Source organism: Thermobia domestica, chromosome 8 (assembly GCF_964235325.1).
Source record: "Thermobia domestica chromosome 8, izTheDome1.hap1.1, whole genome shotgun sequence".
Classification (NCBI taxonomy): domain Eukaryota; kingdom Metazoa; phylum Arthropoda; class Insecta; order Zygentoma; family Lepismatidae; genus Thermobia; species Thermobia domestica.
The window spans coordinates 274,048,804-274,074,716 of NC_137461.1; the positions used below are offsets into that span (position 1 = coordinate 274,048,804).

The 25,913-nt window shown below is 37.8% G+C and overlaps 1 protein-coding gene across 1 annotated transcript in view; it reads right to left on the bottom strand.

The window, feature by feature from the left end:
- Window positions 1-24,847, bottom strand: part of NaPi-III (Na[+]-dependent inorganic phosphate cotransporter type III) — a 495,622-nt gene extending 470,775 nt beyond the window's left edge. The window contains exon 1 of the mRNA XM_081769823.1: window positions 24,713-24,847. The gene's annotated coding sequence lies outside the window, so the exon portion shown is untranslated. The remainder of the gene's footprint in view (window positions 1-24,712) is intronic.
- Window positions 24,848-25,913: the final 1,066 nt, after the last annotated feature.

Consider the following 25,913-nt stretch of genomic DNA (forward strand, 5'->3'; position numbering starts at 1 on the left):
GAAAATTTACAATTTCTCTTACAAATTTCAACCTAGAGACTTCATTTTTTTTTTTTTTTTTAGAGAAGGAACTTCATAACCTATTAAAGGGAACAATCCGTGTCGATTTTTTATTTAGAATTTTCTTCATTGTTGAAACAGTTCCATTGTTAAAGGTTTGGATATCTTTCTACAATCAAGCCATTTCAACAATTAAGAAAATTCTAAATAAAGAATCGGCACGGATTATTGCCTTCGATACATTATGAAGTTCTTTTTCTAAAAGTTTGAAGTCTGTAGGTTGAAATTTGTAAGAGAAATAGTGAATTTTCCTAACATGTAAAAAATACATGGGAGAGATACGAAGACTGTGGTGCCATATATCGGGAAAACTTGTCCCTTTAAACCAACCTTAATAGCTTTTCTTCAAAGTTTCTAACATTCTAAACTAATAACTGGAGATCTGATGTTAGGCAAAATTCCTATTCTTTAATTTTAAAGATACGATCAAAGATGACGGTTTAAAGTTTAAATGGAGGGTTATAGTTTCGATTTAGGCCAATTTTATTTTGCCTATTTCGCCCCTTACTACAAGTAATTGCTTTAGTGCCTAATATTGCCTATTCGATGCATTTTCTTTGAAGTAAGCCTTAATTGGGAAAATAGATAATTTATATAATATAAATACACACATGTACGTATATTAGGTGTTTGTAAACACAAATACGTGGTACATTGCGTATATATTTGTGTGTGTAGGTGTGTGTATGTGGAACGCATATTAAGCTTCGTTTGAGCACCGAAGGCACACAATATGTAATACGTAGATCTAAAGCTTAACATGGAATCCGAAACACATGAGCTGCTACCGCGAAACAGCCCAAGTTTCGTATACTAAGAGTACTCACGAATGCGCCTTTTAAGGTGTTGCTTATTTTAGATTATAACTTGCATTTCAGTATGGAGCTTCCATGAGAAGTGGAATTACAGCTTAACGTGGGATTCGAACCAGAATTCTCGATCTTCCACGTCAAACCTAGATATACCAAGCAATATCAGTTTTTAACCTATATAATACGTGGATCTCAATTAGAACCACATGAGCCTCAATTGTGAAACTGAGCAGGGTCTTACGCGCCGAAGAATGTTTAACGCTAACCATTAGCGTCAAAGAAATATCGAATACGCTTTTTGATTGGTTGTTTGGTTTGATTTTTCTGTTTAGCGTTCCTTTCAGCAGCGAGGCTATATGAGACATGGACTTACAGCTTAACGTGCAATACGAAGGACATGAGCTTCCGCTGAGAATCGAACTAGAGCCTCCCACGACGTTGTGTGTTTTGAATTTTAACGTACTTCTCAGCACCGAGACTGTATGAGAAATGAAACTACAGCTTAACGTGGGATCCAATCACACGAGCTCCACCGGGAACCAAATCAGGACTTCTCGCCGAGTATACTAGCCAATATGTAGTGGTGGCTCAGTGGTAGAGCGTTCGCCTCCGGTGCATGGGTCCTTGGTTCGATCCCAGCTCACACCAAGTAAATTTTATGGTGGACAAACATCATGTGCGTGGGTTTCCTTGGGGTTCTGCAGTTTCATCTCACTTTCTTCTTGCCACCATTTTCATTTCTCATCATCACCGTCTCCTTTAGCCTAGCCAGCATAACCGTTGGACGTAAAAACTTAAAATTTTCATTTTTACTAACCAACATGAACTCTATACATACAGTATGTGTTTAAGAATATGGTTACAAGTATGAAACACAACCACTCTGTGTCCACATGCTCAGAAGGCAAGAGTTGTGAGTAGCGTAACGGCTCCTGAACAGAAGCATTCAGTTCTCATTTAACACGTGCAGGCGTTAGGTTACTTTACAATTAGACAGTGATTACCAACAGTTCCTATTAACCAGAGGAAGCTTACAGAAAGCAAAGTGTGTTTTACAGTAGTTATCGCTCAACCCACACTTAATAAAATATTTTAACCTTTTATTTCCCTTTTTTTTACATGTTATAATACGCCTACTGTCAGCGCGTAATATCGTTTGTCTTCTGTTCTATCAGCCCGGAATAACTGTGTGTTGGTCGGATTATCGATTTCTCGAAAGAGACTGCTTGCTTCGTGGCGCTCCTGGAACTTTCGAGACGAATCAATGGAACAGGCCTTCGTCACCAGGGTTGCCAACTCTTATGAGGAAACTATTACTAAATCTTGGTATAGCTCAGGAGCAGTGTTGCTATCTGATCCCGCTTATGATTTAGAGCTTCCGCTTACAAAAAAAAAATCCAAAATCAACATCGTTCAAATGGAAAACATTACAGAGGTTATAAGCAGTTTGCAAAATGAAAACGAAATATTTCAATTTAACGACCTATGATTGTGCTCTTTACGTTAAGTCTTCATCCCGGCGAAATTAAAACACCGCTAATTTTACATTAATTATGTAATATCTTCAAATAGATAAAAGATAATTGAAATATGGAACAAGAGCGCCCTAGACAATATTATTTTGCGTAAGGTACCGTTATCACAAGTCACTTTCCATTTTCAGCTGTTTAGAAACGCGAAAATAAATGCCGATTTTCAAAATGGCTCGAAATCGAAAGCAGATAAGTGAGTCGTGATAACGGTATCTCATGTAAAATAATATTGTCTAGGGCGCTCTTGTTCCATATTTCGATTATCTTTTATCTATTTGAAGATATCACATAATTACTGTAAAATTAGCGGTATTTTAATTTCGCCGCGATGAAGACTCTTAAGGGGGAAGGATGTTTAAGGGAAGTGAATGAGGATGGAGAAGAGTCGGTGGAATGATAATGTGGGAGTACCAGATAGCCCCCAGAAGAGGGAAGTTTTTTATTTTATATATAAATAAAACCCACCCTAGAGTTTGAATCTCCTTGAAACTAGCTCTAAGTAGCAGTATTACAACCCACCGCCCCCCCCCCCAGAAGTCCGTCCTGGATCCGCCCCTGGGGATTACCCTTCAAAACCCACGGACACGTTGTCCACCACAAACTTACTTGACCGGGATCGAATTAGTGGCCCCATGCACCACAGGTAAGCACTCTACCAGTAAGCCACCATAGCCCCTTAGCAGGTTGCATATTGATAATTACGTTAGTCAAGACGACTATTTCCAAAAGAAGTTCTATTGTACGCATTATCTCGGCTTTCGGACGAGCACATTATTTATTTTAGTCTTTTCAAAGAAGCTACAGTTTGGACAGAAATGACAACGAAATCAGGGGAGATGTTACCGTATCCTCACTTGTACAAGGCATACATTAAAATAATGACTCACACAAATTTTTAAACGGTGCTTTCAGGGACGTACACAGGAATTTATTTCGGGAGGGATCTAAAGCATTTCGGAGGGGTCCAAATACAATTTGAGGCTAAATTATATGAACATTTCTAAAATTGCCCCTAAAAGTAGACTACATTTACAAAAAAGTTGGGATTTCGGGGGGGGGGAAGATCCGGATCCCCAGGAACCACCCCCTGCGTACGCCCCTGAGTGCTTTCATAAAATGCACTTAAGAAGATTTTATTGTAGTGTAATTCAGTGTCATTGCCTAATTAACTAACGTTCAAAAAATTTATTAGAATGAGGATTTTGTGCAAAGTAAAACGAAGAAGTGCACCTAAGGCTGACGGAAAGCATTAGGCGCACTTCCTGATGTTGAGGTCTAAAGTTTTTACGGATATTGAGGAAGTGGTTCGCCCGCCCCAAATTCTTTTATTCGTCGTCTCATTTCTTCATCAAAATAATTATTTTCTTCTTTCTAGCACGAGTTTTCTAAATTTTTGTTTATAAGGCAATAACAGTGAATTACTTCAACCAAAAAAAGAAAAAAAAACTTTTAGTACATTAAAAAAAACAGTTTTTGAATTTTTATAACAGGAACGCCTATTCGTCTGCAACCGGCTAAACTTCTGCGCGCCTTAGATTACATAAGCAGAAGGCGCTCGATAATTTATTTCTAAAATATACTGAGCGGTATTCGGAGAAAATTCGTTAATCTAACATTAGTCATGTGATTAGCATCATATTAGCTCTGTACTAAAGAGGGTATACATTTTAGTATTCAGAGTCTGTTTGGAGTTCAGTTAATAAATTGATTTGGGCATGATTAACTAACACAACCCAAATACCTCGAATAAGAAAAATAAATCTGGTAACTACGGAAATAGTCACGAGAACTTATAAAAAGTTATGAAATCGGATTATAATCAACTGAGAGGTATTTATGGCAAAAATAAGTAGAAGTCAATTAATGTTAGCGACAACAGAAGGATTATGTTATAATTGTAAGGGAAGATAATTTATCGATCAGCTGTATGTATCCTTCAGAAAACTGGAAATTTTCTACTCATCTTTCACTATTCTGCTATTGTAGAGGAATCGGTTTAAGGTTAGTGTAAAGGGACAAGATTTGCCGATAGATGTCACTACAGTCTTCGTATCTCTCCCATGTAATTTTTATATTTTACGAAAATTTACAATTTCTTTTACAAATTTAAACCTAGAGACTTCAAATTTTTAGAGAAGGAACTTCATAACCCATTAAAGGGAACAATCCGTGCCGGTTTTTTTTATTTAGAATTTTCTTCATTGTTGAAACAATTCCATTGTTAAAGGTTTGGATATCCATTTCAACAATCAAGCCATTTCAACAATGAAGAAAATTCTAAATAAAAAATCGGCACGGATTATTGCCTTTGCTAGATTATAAAGTTCCTTTTCTAAAAATCTGAAGTCTGTAGGTTGAATTTGTAACAGAAATCGTGAATTTTCGTGAAAGATAAAAAATACATGGGAGAGATACGAAAACAGTAGTGCCATTTATCGGCCAAACTTGTCCCTTTAAACCAATCTTAATAACTGCTTCATAGGTAATTCGCCCGATGAGGTGAAAGGAAAGAAAGAAAGAAAGACAGGTAATTAATTGCCTTTTTAATTCTCATAATGTGAGTTTATTGTGGCTGACGAAGAAGGTAGTTTACAGAGGAAAGAAACGAACTATTGAATGCAGCAAGCATAGGTAGCATGGAAGGTAAGTAGATTTGTAGCCTTTTTTGTTGCTATTGCAGGCACGTAGCCAAGGGGTGGGTCCAGGTGGTCTGGGCTTCCCCCTTCGAAACCATAAATGAAAAAATTAAGGAAGGATGAAACAAAAAGAAACGAGAAAAAAATCAACGTTAAAAATATAAAACTACAGCAAACGTTTGGTTACTCTTTCTTATGAGGAACTTTGTGTGGAGGAAACGGAAGGGGTTCAATCTAAAAATTGATATTATTGGAAGAGATCAATCCAAATTCCATTTAGCTCCATGCTAATCCTATGGACTATAAATGACAATCGATAAACCTGTTCAGATAGATTCTTAGGTAAAACTTAAGAAATCCCCACAACCACCAATAATATGAGCCTAGCAACATAAATTCCAGTTACACTTGTTAAATTAATTTTCAATTTCGCGGCAACAACTAATCCATTTTATAGGATGTGTTTACCGCTGAAAGAGATCTCGTTGCTATCTTTGACGGCATTAATCGAAGGTAAGAAAAGGAAGAAGACAAGAAGAACCGAGTTCGAATGACCTCGGAAGATTATATATTTTTCAATATTTTTAAAATATTCTTTTACTCGATATTTTTTTATAGTTTGTTATTAAAATATTAACATACTCTTATTTTATTGTCCTAACAAACTAATATGGGTATGTTGCCCAGTAAAATAGTTTAGATTGATCAAGCCCCTGGTGTGCAACCACTGTATTTCAAGACACGACCCCCACACCTCATTACGAAATCCTGGCTCAACGAACCAATATATGTTGCCAGTAAAATAGTTTAGAATGATCGAAACCCTGGTGCGATAAGCACAGTATTTCATGTCACGGACCCCCCTATTACGAAATCCTGGCTACGTGCCTGTGGTATTGTAGTATGAAACAGTAAAAAACTAGGGCAATTCTTTCCTGAAGTGATCATGTTGTACTCAATACTTCTATAGCAGCATGAGGCGATTATTAGGTACGCATGTATGTAGATGTGTCTCGATATATTGCGAACATACAGCTACAAAACATGTTTTAGGGGCCGCGGTGGCTCAGTGGTAGAGCGTTCACCTCTGGTGCTTGGGGTCCCGGGTTCGATCCCAGCCCTCGCCAAGTGAACTTTGTGGTGGACAAACACCACGTGCGTGGGTTTCGTCGGGGTTCTCCCGTTTCCTCCCACTTTCTTCATTCCACCATTTCATTCATTACTCATCATCACCGTCTCTTTTAGCCTAACCGGCATAACCGCGGGACGTAAAACTCAAAGATTTCATTTCAAAAAAAGTTTTGAAAAAAGACGGCGAGGTGGGGTGAGATGACTAACTTATTTTGGGGTGATGTGAATAGTCTTGTTAATCATTCCATATTGTATGTATGTCCCTCCGAATACTAACACATACCGAACACTGTCTCCCCGGAACATTTTTTTTTTTTTTTTTTTTTTTTAAGAAATACTGCTCCAAACCACAGTCTCATATAGGAGAAATCTGGGGTCAAGACCTATTGGGGACTCAAATATTGTGCTCTTTCTTGTACGACCAGACAACTCAATGCCCTCGAGACGGTACTTTGGACACGATCTCAGATTGGTATGTCTATTTGCTTCTTAAGCATTTCTACGACAATAGCTTATGTACTTTTACATCATGTAGGTGATCTTCGTTAGCTACATATTCATTATATAGCAGTCTATATTTTGCTATTTACATTATGAAGAGGACACTTATCACAACTTCACCCCATTCATTTCTTTCTGTGCACGTTACTTGAGACACGATATGAACCATACTTATATTTTCAGAATTCAGTTGTCAATCAGCCGTGCTACTATTTGTTACTATACGGTTAATATTAGTTTGCTTATAAATAGAACTATCCTATGTTTTTTTTTTTAATGGTTAATTTTTACTTTCAGAAGTACGAACAGAGATTAATTTCATTAAAAATAACTGAATTTTGACTTCTATTTTTTCAGTTTTCTGTAGACGGTGTCGCTGTCCCTTTAGTAGTTAATGAAAATGTTTATAATGTTTGTTTTACTATATTTTTAGATGGGATTTCTTAAATTAACTTTGCTGGAAAAGTCCGATCACAAACCAATACAAACAATAATAAATATTACGTACTTATAACCAGACAAAATTACAGAAAAAAGGGTAAAATTATTTTTAAAAAAAGAAAGAAAAGAACTAGAAAATTGAATAAAAACGATTGAAAGGAGTATAAAAGATTTGAGCATATGTTATTGATACTATTGCACACGAGACGAGACAGTATCACATATGAGACGAGACAACTCTTCCAATAGAAACAACTTTTCGAGACGAGACAGCACTTTCTCGGCATCTTTTCCAGACAAGTCGTGTGGGTTATACTAGCAGACGCAATAGTAGACGTAATAGAGAAATAATGATGGATTATGACACATATAAACATGACATTTTCTTAACAACTGGAATAATAATAGAATAATAAAGTTTTAATATTTTAATATTCAAGGGTAGTTTTGTAAGTAAGGTCCGTTTATGAATAACCTTCTCTTCGAAATCGCGTGCCCTTCAGAATGAGTACGCGTTCACAGCATCCTGACATCTTTTTGCGTAGAATCAGATGCTATTTACATACACGCGCCAGTCTGTACGCTTCTTAGTGGTGCGGTTAATATATTTAAGAAAATTGAGTGGCCCGCCGATTAGAATTATGGTAAGTTGTCTAGTTTTTAAATCAAGAAATATGACAATAACACACACTCATCGTCAGTACGTCAGGTATGAAAGAATATGTTGTAACATTAAACTAATAAATGACGGTAAAGTGCAAATGGGGGAAAATTGTCCTTCATTGACTGAAGGGAGGAAATCGTCCTTCATTGACTGCGGAGAAAAATTATCCTTCGTTAACTGAGGGGGCAAAATTGTCCATGACCAATCATTTTGCCGTTTACAGCACTTCGGTATCTCAAACCGTTCCGGAGACATGACAAACATTGGTAAAGTTAGCAACACTGCTGAAAATGGTGTATTTGTGCAAAATATTTAAAATGATTATTGTTCTCTTTCTCTTTTACAGCATTACAGAAATAACTTTTAGTAGCTGTAATTAAAAGTTCTTGCAATTACATGATTTAAGCAGTGTTGCAAACTTCATCAATGTTTATCATATCTCCGGAACGGTTTGAGATATCGAAATGCTGTAAACGGCAAAATGATTTGTTTGCCAATTGCAAACGATACAAGTAACTAGATATTACACTTACCTAAGCATTTTTTTTTCGAAATAAACCCTTTTAAAAAATTCAAATTTCCAAGCCCTTGTAACTTCCTTCTTATTCATTCGAAACAAGTCATATCATGACCATGGTATCCAACGCTAAGGTACTTTCGATGTACATTATTCTGTCCATCTTCTTTGTGCTATATGTGTGATAGAGGCTTCCAACCTTTGGATGTTTATGATACTATAACATCCTAAGTTTGCAACACTGCATAATAAATGGTATTTTAAGTTTTCGTTTGACATGTTGATTTGAAATACGTAATAATCTGACGTAGTGTCATTTGAAACACATAAGTTTACACATTAGGTTGGCTACACTGTTCACCCGGTAATGTTAAAAATACCTAGGACGTTGTCCCTCTCCCTACAGATTCTTGGCGCAAAATTTCGCTTCTCTGCCCTAAAGGCACAGAAATTTTGTTTTCTGAGATATTTAACCACTATCATTGTAAACAACGGCGCCGACTTTCCAAAATTTATGTGAGTGCATATCAATTGCGGAACGTGGCTCAGTGGTAGAGCGTTCACCTCTGGTGTTTGGGGTCGTGGGTTCGATCCCAGCCCCCACCAAGTGAACTTTGTGGTGGATAAACACCGTGTGCGTGGGTTTTCTCGGGGTTTTCCCGTTTCCTCCTACTTTATTCATTCCACCATTTTCATTCATTACTCATCATCACCGTCTCCTTTAGCCTAACCGACATAACCGTGGGACGTAAAACTCAAAGATTTCATTTCATTTTTCAATTGCGGGTCGTGTTATCCTAAAAGTTTTCAGGGAAGTCTCGACGTTTGACTCATTTATTTTTAGTTAAAATCTTTTATGAACACCGTCATAAAGGCCTGTGCTGTGATTAACTAAAATATGCCGGTACTATAACGATAAGTTGGAGCTGCCCTAGCTCAGTCGGTAACACGGCTGACTTAAACGCAAGAGAAACGGGTTCAAACTTGGGTCCAAACTAAAAATCTTGTAGATGCCGAAACCCCGAAACCCACATAGTCGTCGCGCATGATGTAAATGGATCACCTGTATATACATGTTATTTCATTAAGGCTATTTTTATATAATAATAAGTGTACAATTCTGGTTTCGGTACATCGTTTTCCTTTACAGCAAAGTTATGAGATAGCGAGAAATGTTTCTTTAATGTGGATTCAGTGTCCCGAATAGCTTCTATCCCCACCATTTTCTCTATACAAACCGGAAGTAGTATATATTCTGAAATGAAATGAAATCTTTGAGTTTTACGTCCCACGGTTATGCTGGTTAGGCTAAAGGAAACGGTGATTATGAGAAATGAATGAAATGGTGGAATGAAGAAAGTGGGAGGAAACGGGAGAATCCCCAGAGAACCAACGCACACGGTGTTTGTCCACCACAAAGTTCGCTGGGATCGAACCCGGGACCCCAAGCACCAAAGGTGAACGCTCTACCACTGAGCCACCGCGGCCCCCTAGTATATATTCTGTACTATATTTAATCCCCATAGAACCAAAACGGCAAGAGATAATTAGGAATATGAAACTCGGTTTCTCATTAAGAACGTTTTCGAAAACTTAGCTTTTAAAGGGAAGGGTACGGGGGCAACTTCCATAGTTGTTTGTCGACATTCAAAATTGACGTCACATCTCATGTCACCGACCATTGCAACTTTTCTGTCTAAGCGAAGAATTAATTGATTTTTTTATATAGAAAAAAGTACTCTCTCTCTTCTACCAATATTTTTATTTAATCATCCCAACATTTTCCAATAGGGGCAACTTCCAATCATAAACACTCCCCTTCCGGTTGGCTGCTGGGACAATGAACAGGAAGTTGAATGTTTACCATAAAGAAAAAAATAATGGACGAAATAAAATGATTGGAATATTTATTAATGATATGCGAAACTATACTAATGCTATGTCACATTATGAGCTCATATACTTAACAACTATTGTTTTAAATAAAGATATTCTGGGCTTTATCTAATTGAAGCGGCGCCAGAGTTACTGTTTTGCAAAAGCTAAATTTTCACTATGAAACTAAAGTGAATGTTAAGTCGATAAAGAAAATATGATTGAATAAATTTTTAATACATTTCTTGCCGATGAAAATTTTGAGGCTATCGGCTATATTACTCATTATCATTATAAGGGGTAACTTAAACCGTTTAAAATAAAGTTTTAAGCATACCGACTTCGAACTAGGTATCTGTCATGTTATAGTTTGATTAAATTACGGGGGCCGCGGTAGCTCAGTGGTAAAGCGTTCACCTCTGGTGCATGGGTCCTTAGTTCGATTCCAGTTCGTGTCAAGTGAACTTTAGGTGAATAAACACCGTGCGCGAGGGTTTTCTCGGGGTTCTCCCGTGTTTTTTTGTTTTGTTTCTTCATTCTACCATTTCACTCATTTCTCATCATTACCGTGTCCTTTAGCGTAGCCGGCATAATTGTGGGACGTAAAACTTAAAAATTAAATTTCATTTTTGGGAGGGAGATTAAAATATGTATCCTAAAGGAAGGAAGAAGGGAAATGTCACAAGTCGTTAAGGTTAGAAAGATGAAACGCAGAATATGAACTACTCATTGAACATAAACGGATCCAAGCGGGTCCAACAGCGTATCCAAGGGGGTCTAGCGGGCCAGGCCCCCCTAAATTTTTACTGGGCCCCTTAAAATTTTCACGGTAGGCTTGCAAATGAACTATAATATGGTGATGAATTATAATATTGTAAAATTCTTTTCCACTTTGTATTCATGAAATGACAAACGTCCAAAAACTATTAAATTGTTTAAAATGAATTTTTGAATGTAGTTAGCGCTTGTGATGACCTGAGATCGAAATAGATTTGAGCGCTCTATCACTGAATAAAGAGCGCTCATAAAGAATGTTGATTCATCGATTGATTTGTATTTACTTATTAGCAGGGAGGTCTTAATAGAACAATACCTTAAGTGAATTTGAACTACTTCAGAGCGATATCGTTCCATCGGGAATCAAACCCGGGACTTTATGCATGAAAGGAAGGCACGTTAGCTACTAGCTCAGTAACGAGTGCAAAAATAAATAAATAAAATAAAATAAAATTCTTTTGCACATTTTTAAAGGTAAGTGTAAAGGTTCAACTATTGGCAAACACATGGCAGCACTTATCTTTTCAAAGTATTTTGTTGGGAGTGACAATCTCAGAATAATTGAACCAATTTCAAGACATAAACTTCCAAATTTTGGTCCAAAGACAAATTTAATCAACAATTAAGAGAATAATCTGTGCACTTTTGGATTACTTTGTTTTATTCCTCGTACAGAGCACTTTATAAACAAGAGTTTCATTCCCATCCAATGCATAGGCAGGTCGTAGAAGGCAACACCTTCTCTGTGGCCAGAGATATTTTCAACTTTATGGATTATGAGACATGGAGAATGGTTTCAGGCTATATGATAATATGGGTTGAAGTAGGAAAACTAATGACAAAATCAAATTGATGATAATGTGTCAGAGCTGACTATCAGTGCCGTGCCGTGGAAAATCAACGCCCGGGGCGAGAGTATACGACGGCGCCCCCATACATATATTCCAAGTAATTTTTCCTTTCTTTTACCCCTTTTTCTCCGGTTTTTTCGCCCCCCTTACTTCGGCGCCCAGGGCCGTTGTCCCCCTCGCCCCCTTCCCCCTCGGCACGGCTCTGCCGACTATTGTGATCAAATGCTTCTTGAGTACAAGCACAGAGGTTATGTGCAATATATATGTGGATTTCAGTGGTAGATATGGCGGTCTGGATTATATTGGCCTATGGCTTAGCTAAGAGATGATCCAGTGGTGGGTGGGTAGGCATAGCGTGGTACAGCAGGAACTAGGTCTGGCTTGGTCAGCTGGGTTTTGGTCTTGTCTAACAGGCTCAAGGACAATTGGATGTGCTAATTGGAGTCGTATCGTTATGTAGCGTTGGCGTAGATGGTAGAGGTGGGAAATTGCGCACGATGATATATTTCAGCAGTGGGAATATCGAAAGCAAGAGAGTAGGCCAGACGTAAGGCGTGTCTTTCGAGGACTTTTAGGCGCTCATAGAAACTTCGTGCTGCCGATAACCAGGCGAGATGTGCACACATGATTGCTGGACGTGCAAAGAACCCCACGTAGTACTTTTAAGGTTTCGTAAAAGGTTCAAACGGCGCTGGATATTAGCTTCCAGTTGATTCAGATGAGGCTTCCAAGTAAGATGTTTGTCGAACATTACACCCAGATATTTGAGACTGTTTTGAATTGGTATTGGAGAGTCAACAAGAGTTAAATATAGACGTTCTGGATTGCGACTGATACAGTATTTATTGCGTTTGAGCCCAAAGAGAGTCATTTGAGTCTTATTTGAATTCAGCTCGAGCCTCCATTACAGGCACCATATAACGAGTTTGTCCAAAAGTGGTTGTAGAAGTTGATTAATGCGATAAACAAAAGATCCCAACGCTGTATAAGCGGTATCATCAGCAAATTGTAAGGCATATAGTGGAAGCTGAGGTTGAGGCATGTCAGCTACATAAAGAATATATCCTAGAGGATATAGAACAGATCCTTGGGACACACCGGCGCGGAGTTCAAGGGTGTGTAACTCTGCCAGGTTGATCTGAACAAAAGCCTGGCACTGATGGAGAAGATTGGCTATTAATCCGACAGAGCTCTGAGGAAGCAGAAGCTTGAGTTTATAAATTAACCCCTCATCCAAACAGTATCAAATGCTCGTTCAATATCAAAGGAGATCAAAACAGAAGGTAGACACTTATTAAAATGGTTGACAAGACGTGTGGAAAGTTGTACAGAGCACTTAATTTTACTTTTCAAAAGTATGTTTTTAACAGTAAAGTGTCCTAGATCGAGATGCATAAAATAGAACAAAAGTGCACGTGTTATTCTCTAATTATTGACTTAATTTGTCTTGAAACAAAATCTGAATATTTATCTCTTTAAGGTGGTTCAACTATTGTGAATATTGCCGCTCTCTATAAAATATATGGGAAATATAGGGAATATATGCTGCCATCTGTTGTAATTAGCGTTACTTTAAACTGATTTTAGAGCTCCTTCGTGGCTAAGCGGTTAGCGCACGTGCCTATGGCGTGGGAGACGCGGGTTCGATTTCTGGCGGGAGCTCATGTGGTTCGGATTCCACGTTAATCAGTAGGTCCACGTCTCATATAGCCTCGCTGCCGAAAAGGAAGCTAAATTATAATAAACTCAACTCATTAAACCCACTTTAATATAATGCAGAAGCTGCTCTATCTGGAAATAAATAGTTCATTTGAAACCAAGCTATTCCATCTGGAAATAAACAGTTCATTTGAAACCAACCCACTTCATCTGGAAATAAATAGTTCTTTTGTACTATTCTATCCAGAAACACATAGTTAACTTGAAACCAAGCGATTCTATCTAAAAGTAATTGTTCATTCAAAAGCAAGCTATTCTATCTGGAAATAAATAGCTAATCTGAGACCAAGCTATTATAACGAAATAAATAGTTCATTTGAAACTAAGTTATTCCATCTGGAGATAAATAGTTCATTTGAAACCGAGGTCTTCTATCTGGAAATTAATAGTTCATTTGAAACTGTGCATAAGTTATATATTCCATCTTGTTCTGTCAGTAAGTTGGAAGCTATGGCCTGTCTTGAATTAGAAAGTGAATTCATGCATTTTTTCCTTCATTCCTTTTCTTCCTTTCTTTGCGTTTTAAAAATTAAAGGAAACATCCGTTTTAAGTACCACACCAACCTGGACAAATTTAAACTAAACTAAGTGCCAAGTGCGTAACGGACGTAAACAAAATTTGGCTCACATTTGATTTACAGTGCACGTGGTTATGTACGCATTACATGATATATTAAGTCATATCAGTAAGGGGAAGGTGCGAGGGAAGTACTAATTTATCAACATATTTGTTTCATGATGTTTCCCAAAAATAATGAACATATTTCTAGAAATAAGAGTTTTCTTTCCTAAAGTCAGGGTTCGATGCTGTATGCATATTGCTTTAATACAGATATTACAGGCCTTCGTTAGGATTAGTATAAGGGATTTAGATTTGTAGGCTCTCGGCATCTATGGCCATTTTAGACTGTCAAGTATGAGCAGTGTTCGAAGTGGAAAAAACCCCAGAGGTGGTATGTTTTATTACGATTTTGACTCGACATACCGGGTATCCAAATGTTGAAATGCAGTGAGGATAGTTTGCCTAAAACATTGCATTTCTATTTACATAACGACTGAAAACCATTGGAGAGCTTCTCTGTAATAACGGGGGGGGGGGGGAGTATGCAGAGACTTTGATCACCCAACAACTTTCTGGAAAAATATATATATATATATATTCCCTTATGTTGTATTATAGCGAATTATACACGAAAATGCTCAAAAACCGAATGAGGATATTAACAATTTTCTGTGGGAAAACTTCAAGTCCCTCATTTGACTGAGGTATTCCAAATTCCCGGAAGGCTCGTCCCCATACCAGACAGCCCATAAATCTGCCCATGCCCAAAACATGGCATTTATATGCATTCAGACAAGAATACACATTCATAAGAAAGAAACAATTCAATATTGCACATCAAACTATAAACTAGATGAACTTCTTTGAAGACATTTCATTTTAAAAACAAAAGATAGGAGAAAGATAACACAAATATCGGTGTTGTCAACTTAGCAATTATTTCTACATAAGAAATACAATCTTTCTACGTGCAAAGCTATTTCTTAATTACTGTGTATAAAAATGGATTTGTTAAAGATATTTAGCATCTACTTTCCAGTGACGGTATGTTTTAATCATTGAAAAACTTGAGATGGTATGGCATAGCTACCACCGCATACCGTCTCACTTCGACCACTGAGTATGAGGGATGACGTCCCTCGGTGATCATACTACCCAAGGAAAGGGAAGAAAGGAAGCGACCTGGGATCTGTATGTTAGGTATCATCCCAGCATTTGTCTGGTATGAATGAGGAAAAACCAGGAAAACCTCATATAGGATAGCTGGTCTGGAAAAACCTTTTATTACGAACTTATAGCTTTATGATTAAAAGAAACGCAGAAACCAGAACACAAGAACACATAAGGGACGCTAAAAACAACAGAGGGCGGTGGCTCCATGGTAGACCGCTCAGTTATGATGAAAGAGATCCTCGTTTTCATTCCTCATTACCTAAGTTAGTGGTCGACAACACCGTGTCCATGGCTTTTTATCGGGTTTCTTCCATTTTCTCTAATATTCTCATTCCACCAATTCTTTCATAAGCATTCCTTTCCATTATTCATCCACCTCTTTTATCCTGTAGGGCAGTGATCTGCAACCGGTGTGCCGCGGTACAACGGAGTGTCAGTACAACGTGAAAGGTATGACGCAAATTTTTCATAACTAAATTTTATTTAATTTTTATTCCATTACTGTGTAAAGTATGAATACAATTATTTATTTTAATAGCAGGTCGAATAGAAAAGTGTGCTTTCTTATATTTTTACACTCCATCTACAGTAAATTAAAGTTCATAAATTATTAATAAATTCAGAACTACAATTCTGTTTATAATAATAATAATAATAATAATAATAATAATAATAATAATAATAATAATAATATAATCTAAATAATGATTATATTACATGTTTGTATTAGCTGTGCCAATATCAACATTACATGAGCGAAATTACATTTTTTGGTCTGCAATATTGGGTCATAAATAATTTATGGTGTGCCGCGAGGAGCAAAAGGTTGCGGATCACTACTATAGAGCATAAGAGTGGAACGTAATAAGGTAATGTTTATCAATAACGGAACTATCCCAGCATTTATGCGATTCCAAATTTTCCATTTCCAGATATAAAAAGTTTATACAAAACGTTAACGGTGGAAAAAAGAATATATGTCAAATCACAGAACGAAGAAACCGGAATTGAGTTGAAAGAAAAGGAGATTTGGACCAACAATGGCACTTATACACATAACTAACAAATCTTATCCATAAATGTTAACGGCGATAAATTTCCTTTGAACCTGGTTTGCACCGAAAAATTACGAGAGAAATTCTTTATACAAGAGCAACGTATCTTTTAAATTACTCATTTAAAAAAAATGATGCTTTTAGGACAGAATTTCTACGAGATTGTGGGTTTCCAACATTTGTACATTCATACAGATGGCAGCACTGTTTGAAATGAAATGAAATGAAAATAAAATCTTTAAGTTTTACGTCCTATGGTTATTCTGGCTAGGCTACAGGTAATAAGAAATGAATGAAATGGTGGAATGAAGAAAGTGGGGAGAACCCCGAGAAAAACCAACGCACACGTTGTTTGTCTGTCACAAAGTTCACTTTTTGCGAGCTGGAATCGAACCAGGGACTTCATGTATCAGAGGTGAACGCTCTACCAGAGCCACCGCGCCCCTTTGTTTGAACAGTTTCATTAATTCATGAATACTGTTACATACGACACGATAAAATTCTCGTTTCGTCTCGATTCTGGTCTCGAAAACGAAACGAGATTTAAGACGAGAAATACTTTTTTTTTTTTTTTTTTTTTTTTAATTCGGGACGAGATTAAAAATTTTACAAGTCTTGTGGAAAACATTAGTTCACCGAAGTCTTGAACCTCAGAAACACTGTTTTGGTGTTATGTAATTCATTTATAAAAAGTGTAAATTGATAAAACTGATTGTACCCAAGGACGCCCATGTTGTGGTTTCCAAGGGGGGGGGGGGCAAGTATAAGCGACATTTCAAAAATAGTTTCAAATTTTGCTGTAACTAATGTAAAAATTCTATTGGGTTTTCGATATTCTGAAGTACAATTTTTTGTAGGGAGGAGGGTCGAGTGCCCCACCTTGACCCCCCTGATGGGCGCCCTTTATTGTACAATCCGCGGCAAAAAACCTGCAACATGAGCATATAAGTTTATTGTGAAGTGATGAAGTCTTTTGCTCCAAAATAAGTATGCACGGGAGGAGGCCGAGGTTTATCCTGGCGTGATTCGTTCCACTTAGACGTTATGTTCATTCCCTGTGCTGTTAGGCGTAGTTTTACAATAAACTTACATCCTCATGTTGCAGGTTTTTTGCCGCGGGTTGTACCAATATGCTGAAGAACATTTACCAGCATTTAAAGATACCCTAGTCATTACACAATATACTGTAAAACTAATGGTGATGCATCAAGTAATTCTTCGGATTTTTTGTTTCCCAGACGAACTGACACACGGACAGTGTAAATACATAAAAGAAGTATTTGGTAAACTAAATTACTTAAGAACCACGGAAAACTCAATATTGGAACCGGAAGTGACAGCAGGTCCCACTTCCGGTTTAAACAGACGAATAAAATCAAACTTGTTCTTAAGCCGCAAAATTGATATTAAAAACCTTGTTAAGCTACTTTCCAGTATTACCACTTCTGCTCTACGGGGATCAGTATTGAAACCGGAAGCTATTGAGATTTCAACCACTTCCGGTTTCAATAGATGAGAGCTAACAATGATATACATTCTTGGTCTCTTGATTTAGGCAGACAGAACTTTTCACCAAGGTGGAGGGTTGAAGGCCCCAAATTCCTGTAGTTTCAGGACTTTTGCGTACATATCTTGTTAGATTGGTGCGAACGAGATGTTTGCTAGGAAACTCACATCAGAAACATAACACAGGGATGGACTAAAAAAAGGTCATGCGTCAAATGTCACAAACTCTGTGCACGTTTTGCAAACAGGCTGGCATATCCAGATAGTCAAGAAAGAGGTAGTGAGTTGTTGAATAGGATATGAAAGTGCATCATGGAGAACACAACTGCAAGTTTTTTTTTTCTTTACAGATTCAAACTGAGTCATTCTGCACAGTAAGGCGAAATGTCTTTAAAGTGTTTCAAGTAATTTAAATGGAGTTTACTCATTTAACATAAATTCTACTTTAATGTTCAAAGTATTCTGATATAGTTTTATGAATATTTATGTCAAGTTGTCGACAGAAAAACAGTGTTGTAGTTGTTCTGTCAGTTATATTACGGTTTAAGATGATTAAAATTTGAAAATCTAAGTATCTGACATACCTATATCATGTCAGGTAGTCTAAAAAGTAGTGAGCCTTCTCTGCATGAGATGGTGTTAATGTTATTTAAGAGTTTACGGTTGAAGATAGTGAATGTGCAAAAAATGATGGTATTCTTATAATCAGAGGCGCACATGCTGCACAGAGCAGTGAAGAAATTTGTGCTGTTTATAGACAAGCTACGTTATCAAAATCAACAGCTGAAAGATACTGTAATTCAGTTGTTTTCGTTCTGGAAATTTTGAAACCAATCAAAGCAAAAGTGGATGATATTCTGACAAAAGTCGAGGAAGACCGGCACGTAAGTAATCATGATGTCGCCAATACTCTAAGCCAGCGTTTCCCAACCTTTTTCAACTTGCGGTACACTACGGGTGTAACTTGAATTTTCGCGGCACACTCATAGATATTATTATTATTATTATTATTATTATTATTATTATTATTATTATTATTTGCGAATATAAAATACCATGGAAATTTTTTTCTGTGATTACTGATTTCCTTCTCACAGAGATGAAAGCTCGATCACTGGTTTTCCTCTATGCTAATTCATTATGCTTATTTTTTTATTCTAATTTTAAAATAGAAAACAATTGCAATGAAATATAGGACTCAGATTTTTAAAAATACGCTTTCTTCTTCGAAAACTGTATCCAACCTTTCAGTAAGAACGAAGATCACTAAATAACGAACGCACAAACAAATGTCCTGTACTTTTAACTTTGCTGTTTTAACCAAAACGGGTGCATATTATTGCAATCACACAGTTTGCGATGCGTCGAAGTCAAAACACAGCTGTTGAACAAAGTGTTGTTCTGTCATTCATGTGCGAATGAGTGTTCTACGAACGTTCATTTGACGCGTACCGTACAAATGCTTCCATTTCTCGGTGTTAGTATGACTCTCAATTGAAGCGTAACATAGCAGCTAACCGTGGAAATGTGTACGAGCCGAAATACTGTCTGGTACACAGTAATAGATGTAGAATAATGTATTACAATTACAGTATTTTTCTCATGCTAGAAATTCATAGTAATGTGAAATACAAAAATACACATTTTTTTCCTATGTCTTGCAATCTGGTTGCTATATAATTAATAATTTTATTTCGATTTCCTCGCGGCACACCGGTTGGGAAACGCTGCTCTAAGCAATCATAGCTATCCGAAGTGTGTTAGAACATTTGGAGAAAGCTGGCTAAGAAAAGACGCTACACGTTTTAGTGCAACATGATCTGACTCAAAAACGTTTACTCGATCGAATTTCTATCTGAGAATCTCTACTGAAACGTAACAAATTCCAGCCACTTCTGAAGCGGTTGATCATCAGTGATGGAAAGTGGATAACTTACAACAACGTGCGGAAAAGGATCGTAATGGAAGCGAGAAGCTCCACAGTCTCTAACAAAGCATATTCTGACGTCCAAGTAGATGATGTTGCGCGTTTGATGGGACTGGAAGATCATCGTGCATGACGAGCTGCTGCCATCGGGAAGAACGACGATAACTCAGACCTGTACTCTTGATAATTAGCGACAGTGAGTCTACGAGCAATTAAGAAACAACCGGAACTGGTCAACAGAAAAAGAGCCGTATTCTAAGCTGACAATGGTAGACCGCATATATCTTTAAGGACCCGCCAGAAACTAAGAGAACTTGACTGGCAGGTTTTAATGAAATGAAATGTAATCTTTGAGTCTTACGTCCCACGGTTATGCCGGTTAGGCTAAAGGAGACGATGATGATGAATAATGAATGAAATGGTGGAATGAAGAAAGTGGGAGGAAACGGGAGAACCCCGAGGAAACCCACGCCCACGGTGTTTGTCCACCACAAAGTTCACTTGACGGAGGCTGGGATCGAACCCGGGACCCGCAAGCACCAGAAGTGAACGCTCAACCACTGAGCCACTGCGGCCCGTTAGGTTTTAATGAATCTACCATACAACCCGGACCTGGTACCGTCAAACTGTCATTTGTTTCGGTCTCTGCAGAACTCTCTGAATGGTGTTAAGTTAGCTTTAAAAGAGGTCTGTGAAAATAACTTTTTACATTTTTTCTTTTTCTTTTTCTTTTTTTCTTTTTCTTTTTTTTTTTTTTTACCAGAAAGCACAGAAGTTCTATAGGCAAAATGATGACACCGTAACAATAGAAGGTCGTAGAGTAAAACGTTCATATATTATTTTCACATAAATGTATTCCGAATTTTGAGCTCTAAAGGTTTCATTCTTTTAAGACAACCTGTTGTTTTATGTAAATATCAATAAGATTATTACTCCATCCTAGGGTGACACAAAGTCATTAATTAATGCTACATAATATACGAGGCCTGTCTAAAAAGTATCCAACCTTAATTTTTTCCACGCAAAGTAGTGATTCTCAGGCGGCGCCACCGTGCACGGTGCAAGGAGGAACCTTAATGCGCATGCTTGAATTTTTTCACCGCGTTCGCGTGTGCCAGTCGTGAGCTGGTGGTCGCGAAGTGAGGTGCTGTTGGTAGTGTTCGTCGGATTTAGTGTTTCTCGCAAGATGACTGAACGAATTGAGCAAAGATACTGCATCAAATTCTGTCAAAGGCTGGGTGATTCTCAAAGCCAAACAATTCGTAAGATTCAGCAGGTGTTTGGAGAAGATGCGATGGGTGTAACACAAATTAAACAATGGTTCAACCCATTCAAAGATGGCCGCACATCAGTCGAGAGTGAGCAGCGTAGCGGCAGGCCCCAAACTGCTCGGAATGCAGCTGTTGTTGAGCGGGTGCGAAATTTGGTGATGGCAGATCGCCGTTTGACAGTGCGGGAGATTGCAGAAGATGTTGGAGTGAGTAAAGATTCTGCACATGCAATTTTGCGTGACGATTTGAACATGAAACGAGTGGCTGCTAAATTTGTACCCAAGTTGTTGTCTCAGGAACAAAAAGACACCCGTTTTGACGTTGCACAGGACCTTCTGGACACCACCAACACTGATCCTGGGTATCTGAATTCCGTGATAACTGGAGATCAGTCATGGGTGTATGGGTACGACCCAGAAACAAAACAACAATCGTCTCAATGGAAGCATCCCGATTCTCCAAGGCCGAAGAAAGCGCGGCAGGTGCGAAGCAAAATCAAGGTGTTGCTGACTGTTTTCTTCGATGCCCGTGGAATTGTGCATCACGAGTACGCACCGGAAGGACAAACAGTGACAAAGGAGTACTATCAAGATGTTCTCAGGCGACTCCGTGACGCAGTCCGGCGCAAAAGACCAGACATGTGGACAGCGAAGAACTGGCACGTCCATCATGACAAGGCCCCAGCACATTCATCCCAATTGATCCACACGTTCTTAGCCAAACATGGAATTACAACCGTTCGCCAACCTCCCTACTCTCCAGACCTGGCTCCTTGTGACTTCTGGTTGTTTCCAAAATTGAAGACGCCTCTGAAGGGATCCCATTTTGAGAGTAGAGAAGACATAATGCGGAACACGACGACGGAGCTGAACAACATTCCAAAAGAAGACTTCCAGCGGTGTTTCCAGCAGTGGAAGGATCGGTGGGCTAAGTGTGTGGAAGCACAAGGGGCCTACTTTGAAGGGGATTAGGGTCCCAAATCTGTCAGGTATTCGCAACTATTTTTCTGGCCAAAGGTCGGATACCTTTTAGACAGCCCTCGTACAATAGATAAAGCACAGTGCCTCCAGAACTAATTGGAATATATACAAAACATGTACATCTGATTTTCACTAAACCAAATCATTAAAAAAACAGTAATAATAATTTCACAAAACACAGAACGAGGCCCGTAGCAAGCCCAAAAATGTAGGGGAGCTCGGCCCCTACCCCCACCCCCGTGGATACTTGCCTGCATAGAACTGAAGACACGCTGCCGGAGAACCCAGGCTGCCACAAGGATTTTTCTTTAAAATGTATTATTATTATTATTATTATTATTATTATTATTATTATTATTATTTAACTAAAATTCACTTTTATGTACAATTAACTACAGTAGTTAGATTTTCAAATGTTAACTTTGTTCCGTCTATAATATAATAATGAATAGAATAGTACCAGCAATCCCCCTCCGAATACTAAGTGTGGCCCCCGGAACATCTTTTCTGAAATAAAGACTACTCACATGCTTCTACTTTTACCGCTCCCACATTTCCTGGTATGTCCGCAAACAAATCTCGTGCAAGCAAACCTAGTGAAAATGAATTAAGAAGACATTCGAGTAATTGTTTTAATGGCATTTATTTGTCATTCCATGTTTGCACCCATATCATAAATCTGTACGCACTTGGTACGAAGCTGCTAACAAAATAATAAGACCCGTTATGCACACGGAATTTTATAAACGGGTGGAGTGCCAATCTCCAAAGTACGTGCGGTGGTTAGCAGGCACGTACGCAGGAACTTATTTCGGGAGGTGTCTAAAGCTTTTGGAGATAAACAAATTCAACATGAAGATAAATTATAGACTAAATATTAAAAAAAAAAAAAAAGGGGGGGGGGACTTCGGAGGCTAGGTCCGAATATCCAGGACCCCGTCTGAACAGCGAAATTACTAGGCTAGTTGTCGCCCGGGCAAAAACTCGCCTTAGGACCCCCTTGACCAACCAAATCAAGACGTTCCTTAAATATTTTCCCAATTTTGCGGCCTCCCAGTCCGGCACCCGGGACACAAGCCCTGATTTCCCTCATAGCCACGTCACTGCGTCAGCGTACATCCCTGATGGTATTAGGTATATACACAAATCGTGGTTACCACAATATTTTAATATGGTAAATATTTATATTTCATATCTTGAGAGGGGCAATTAAAACCCAGAATCCCCTTTGCGTACGCCACTATTAGAACTAAAAAGCATTATATTAATCGTCATTATCTGGTAGCCCCTGAGTTCTTATTCTCCAAGAGAAAAATCTGCAATAATATCAGTAATTCACATCAGATCAAAAGAAAATTTCTTAGCTTTCCACCGATGTATAAATCGTGACTCTATGATAAGTAGGGAAGCACCAGAGCCCCCCAACATGAGAATCTACGATTTTGTTAAAATCCCTGGCAGGAGTTTAAAGAATAAACGAAATATTTAAGTTTTACACTGTTTAGGCTAAAGGAGACAGTGATGATAAGTTAATGAAATAGTGGAATGGCAAGTGGGAGGAAACGGGAGGGTAATAGTTAAGAACAGCTACTTCTCATCTCCCGTGCACGAGGATACATCTTACTGTTGCACTACCTAAACACCCTAAGTACAAGGGCAAGAACTCACTCTATTACCTACTTTTTAACATCCTAGATAGTCAATGAATAATTCCTGAAAATATGGCGTTTCTCGTCCTTCCCTAAATGGGAAGTACGGCTCCTTAACTATAACCAACGGGAGAACCGCGAGAAAACTTACTCACACGGTCTTTATCCACCACAAAGCTCACTTGGGCAAGCTGAGATCGAACGAAAGATCCTACCTATCAAAGGTAAACAGTCTACCACTGCGCCACCGCGACCTCCTTTGAATTTGAGGATCACATGCTTTTTTAATAAATTTTCTACTAATATACTAATAAAAAAAATGTAAATCTCTTATATCAGTACACAATCTAGCCCCCTGACAAAATCTGAAATGATGTTACTACTACATTCACCCATGGTTTACCTCCTCCCGGGGAAATATAAAAGCATCACTGTCTGTCACCCATGTCCTATTCTTTCATGTTCCGGTTATAATCTCCGCTCCTATTATTACTAATTATCCCATTTCCGTTGATCTATCATATCAATTAACCAATTGTTTATAACTGTCAACTTGCTGTCACCTTAATATTGTCAACAAAGCTTATTTTTCTTTTAATGCGAGCTATTTCCGCTTAATTATCAGTGTTGCAATTACAATGTTTTCGAGCTTAAATAAAAGTAGGTCATGGATACTATAAATAGTCCGCTTCAATCAGCTGATATCCTAAAATATATTGTTATTTCAAAAAAATCCACCATAAGTTAGTTTAGATTATCGCTACTGAACTCAATCATTAATGAAGCAAGACTTCTGGTCTTTAAAAATGCTGATGCTTATAAAGAAAGAAAAATTAACAGAGAAAATGTGAGACAAGTTGGTCTCACAATACATGATTTGGCAACCATGACATTTTTTTTTCAACCCCGGCAGCAGACAGCAAGCACGTGTGAAATGGGGATGAAACGTGATGTTCAAGTACTTCTTTCCTTTTTTGTGAGTTATTTCCAGTGGATTTCACATTCGTATCTAAATCTAGAATTATGCAACATTGCATCTAGCTAGTTACTCAAAGATATATCATGGTACTTACCTTTGTCAAGTAGAATTTGCCGCACTCGTCAAATTGAGTGGACTTGCAGCCGATACACATCAACTACTAAGTTCCGAAATGTCTCGCTAGATGGTGACACAGTGCAAATCAAATCAGATAGTGCATGCGCTCTATATAACTCTTGGCATCGTTTGGGGAAATAAAAGTTTATAGTCTAGTCTATATTTCACTCTTTCGTTTTGACGTGTTTTATTTGAATTAAAAAAGGGCAAAAATATGGATCTCACTTCCTTTGAAGTTCACTAATTTTAGTGCAATGTTTGCTGTTTACTACTTAATACTGGCAGATTAAGAAGACGTTTTGAAAAAAAGAAGAAAAAGAAAATAATGCAATATAAATAGGATTTTATTTGTGCGATAATATGATATATGAATAGTTATATTTACGTGCAGTAGGGGAAATTTCCGGTAACAAAATGCATCTTCAGCCAAGATCGCAATCAGAAACGAGGTTACGGGCTGTAATAATATTCCGAATAATAATAATAATAATAATAATAATAATAATAATAACGAAGTTTGGAGCGTATTCGGAAGGAACAGCTTCATTTTGAAAAGTAAATACCAGTGCATTTAAAGAGTAAAATTTTCATTGAATGTTTTCCACCTGTTTTGATACGTGGATTGGAGATACTAACACGAACAAAATCAGAAATACTTTGTCTGAAAACGACATAATAATAATAATAATAATAAACAGAAACAAATATGCTAGGAATCACACACAAGGGTAGGAAAAGAATAGCATGAATCATAAAGATGAAAACACGATATTATCACGGGGCAATAAAAGCATTAAAGTGGTTATGGACTGCAGATATTTTGGGAATATATGATGATCAGAGGACGAAAGCAATTCTTGACTAGAGACCAAGATACAAGAAGTGACCTAGGAAACTTTCTTTACAGTGATGTGACGAAATCAAAATGCACTGTAGTGTAACGTGGAAGAGAATTGACCGAGATAGTTGGATGTAGAGAAGCGTTGGACGGATCTTCATCCAGAAGTGGCTTGACAATGATTGACTATGGTTAACATATGTAGCCGTAGACGCCGATTCTAGGGGGGTCGAGCCCTCTCAAAGTTTCCTTGGGTTGTCTAGAATCTGAATATTTTTCCTTCAATACGTATATGAAAGCAAAACACATGTATCGTGGCGGACAAAATTACTTTACCAGT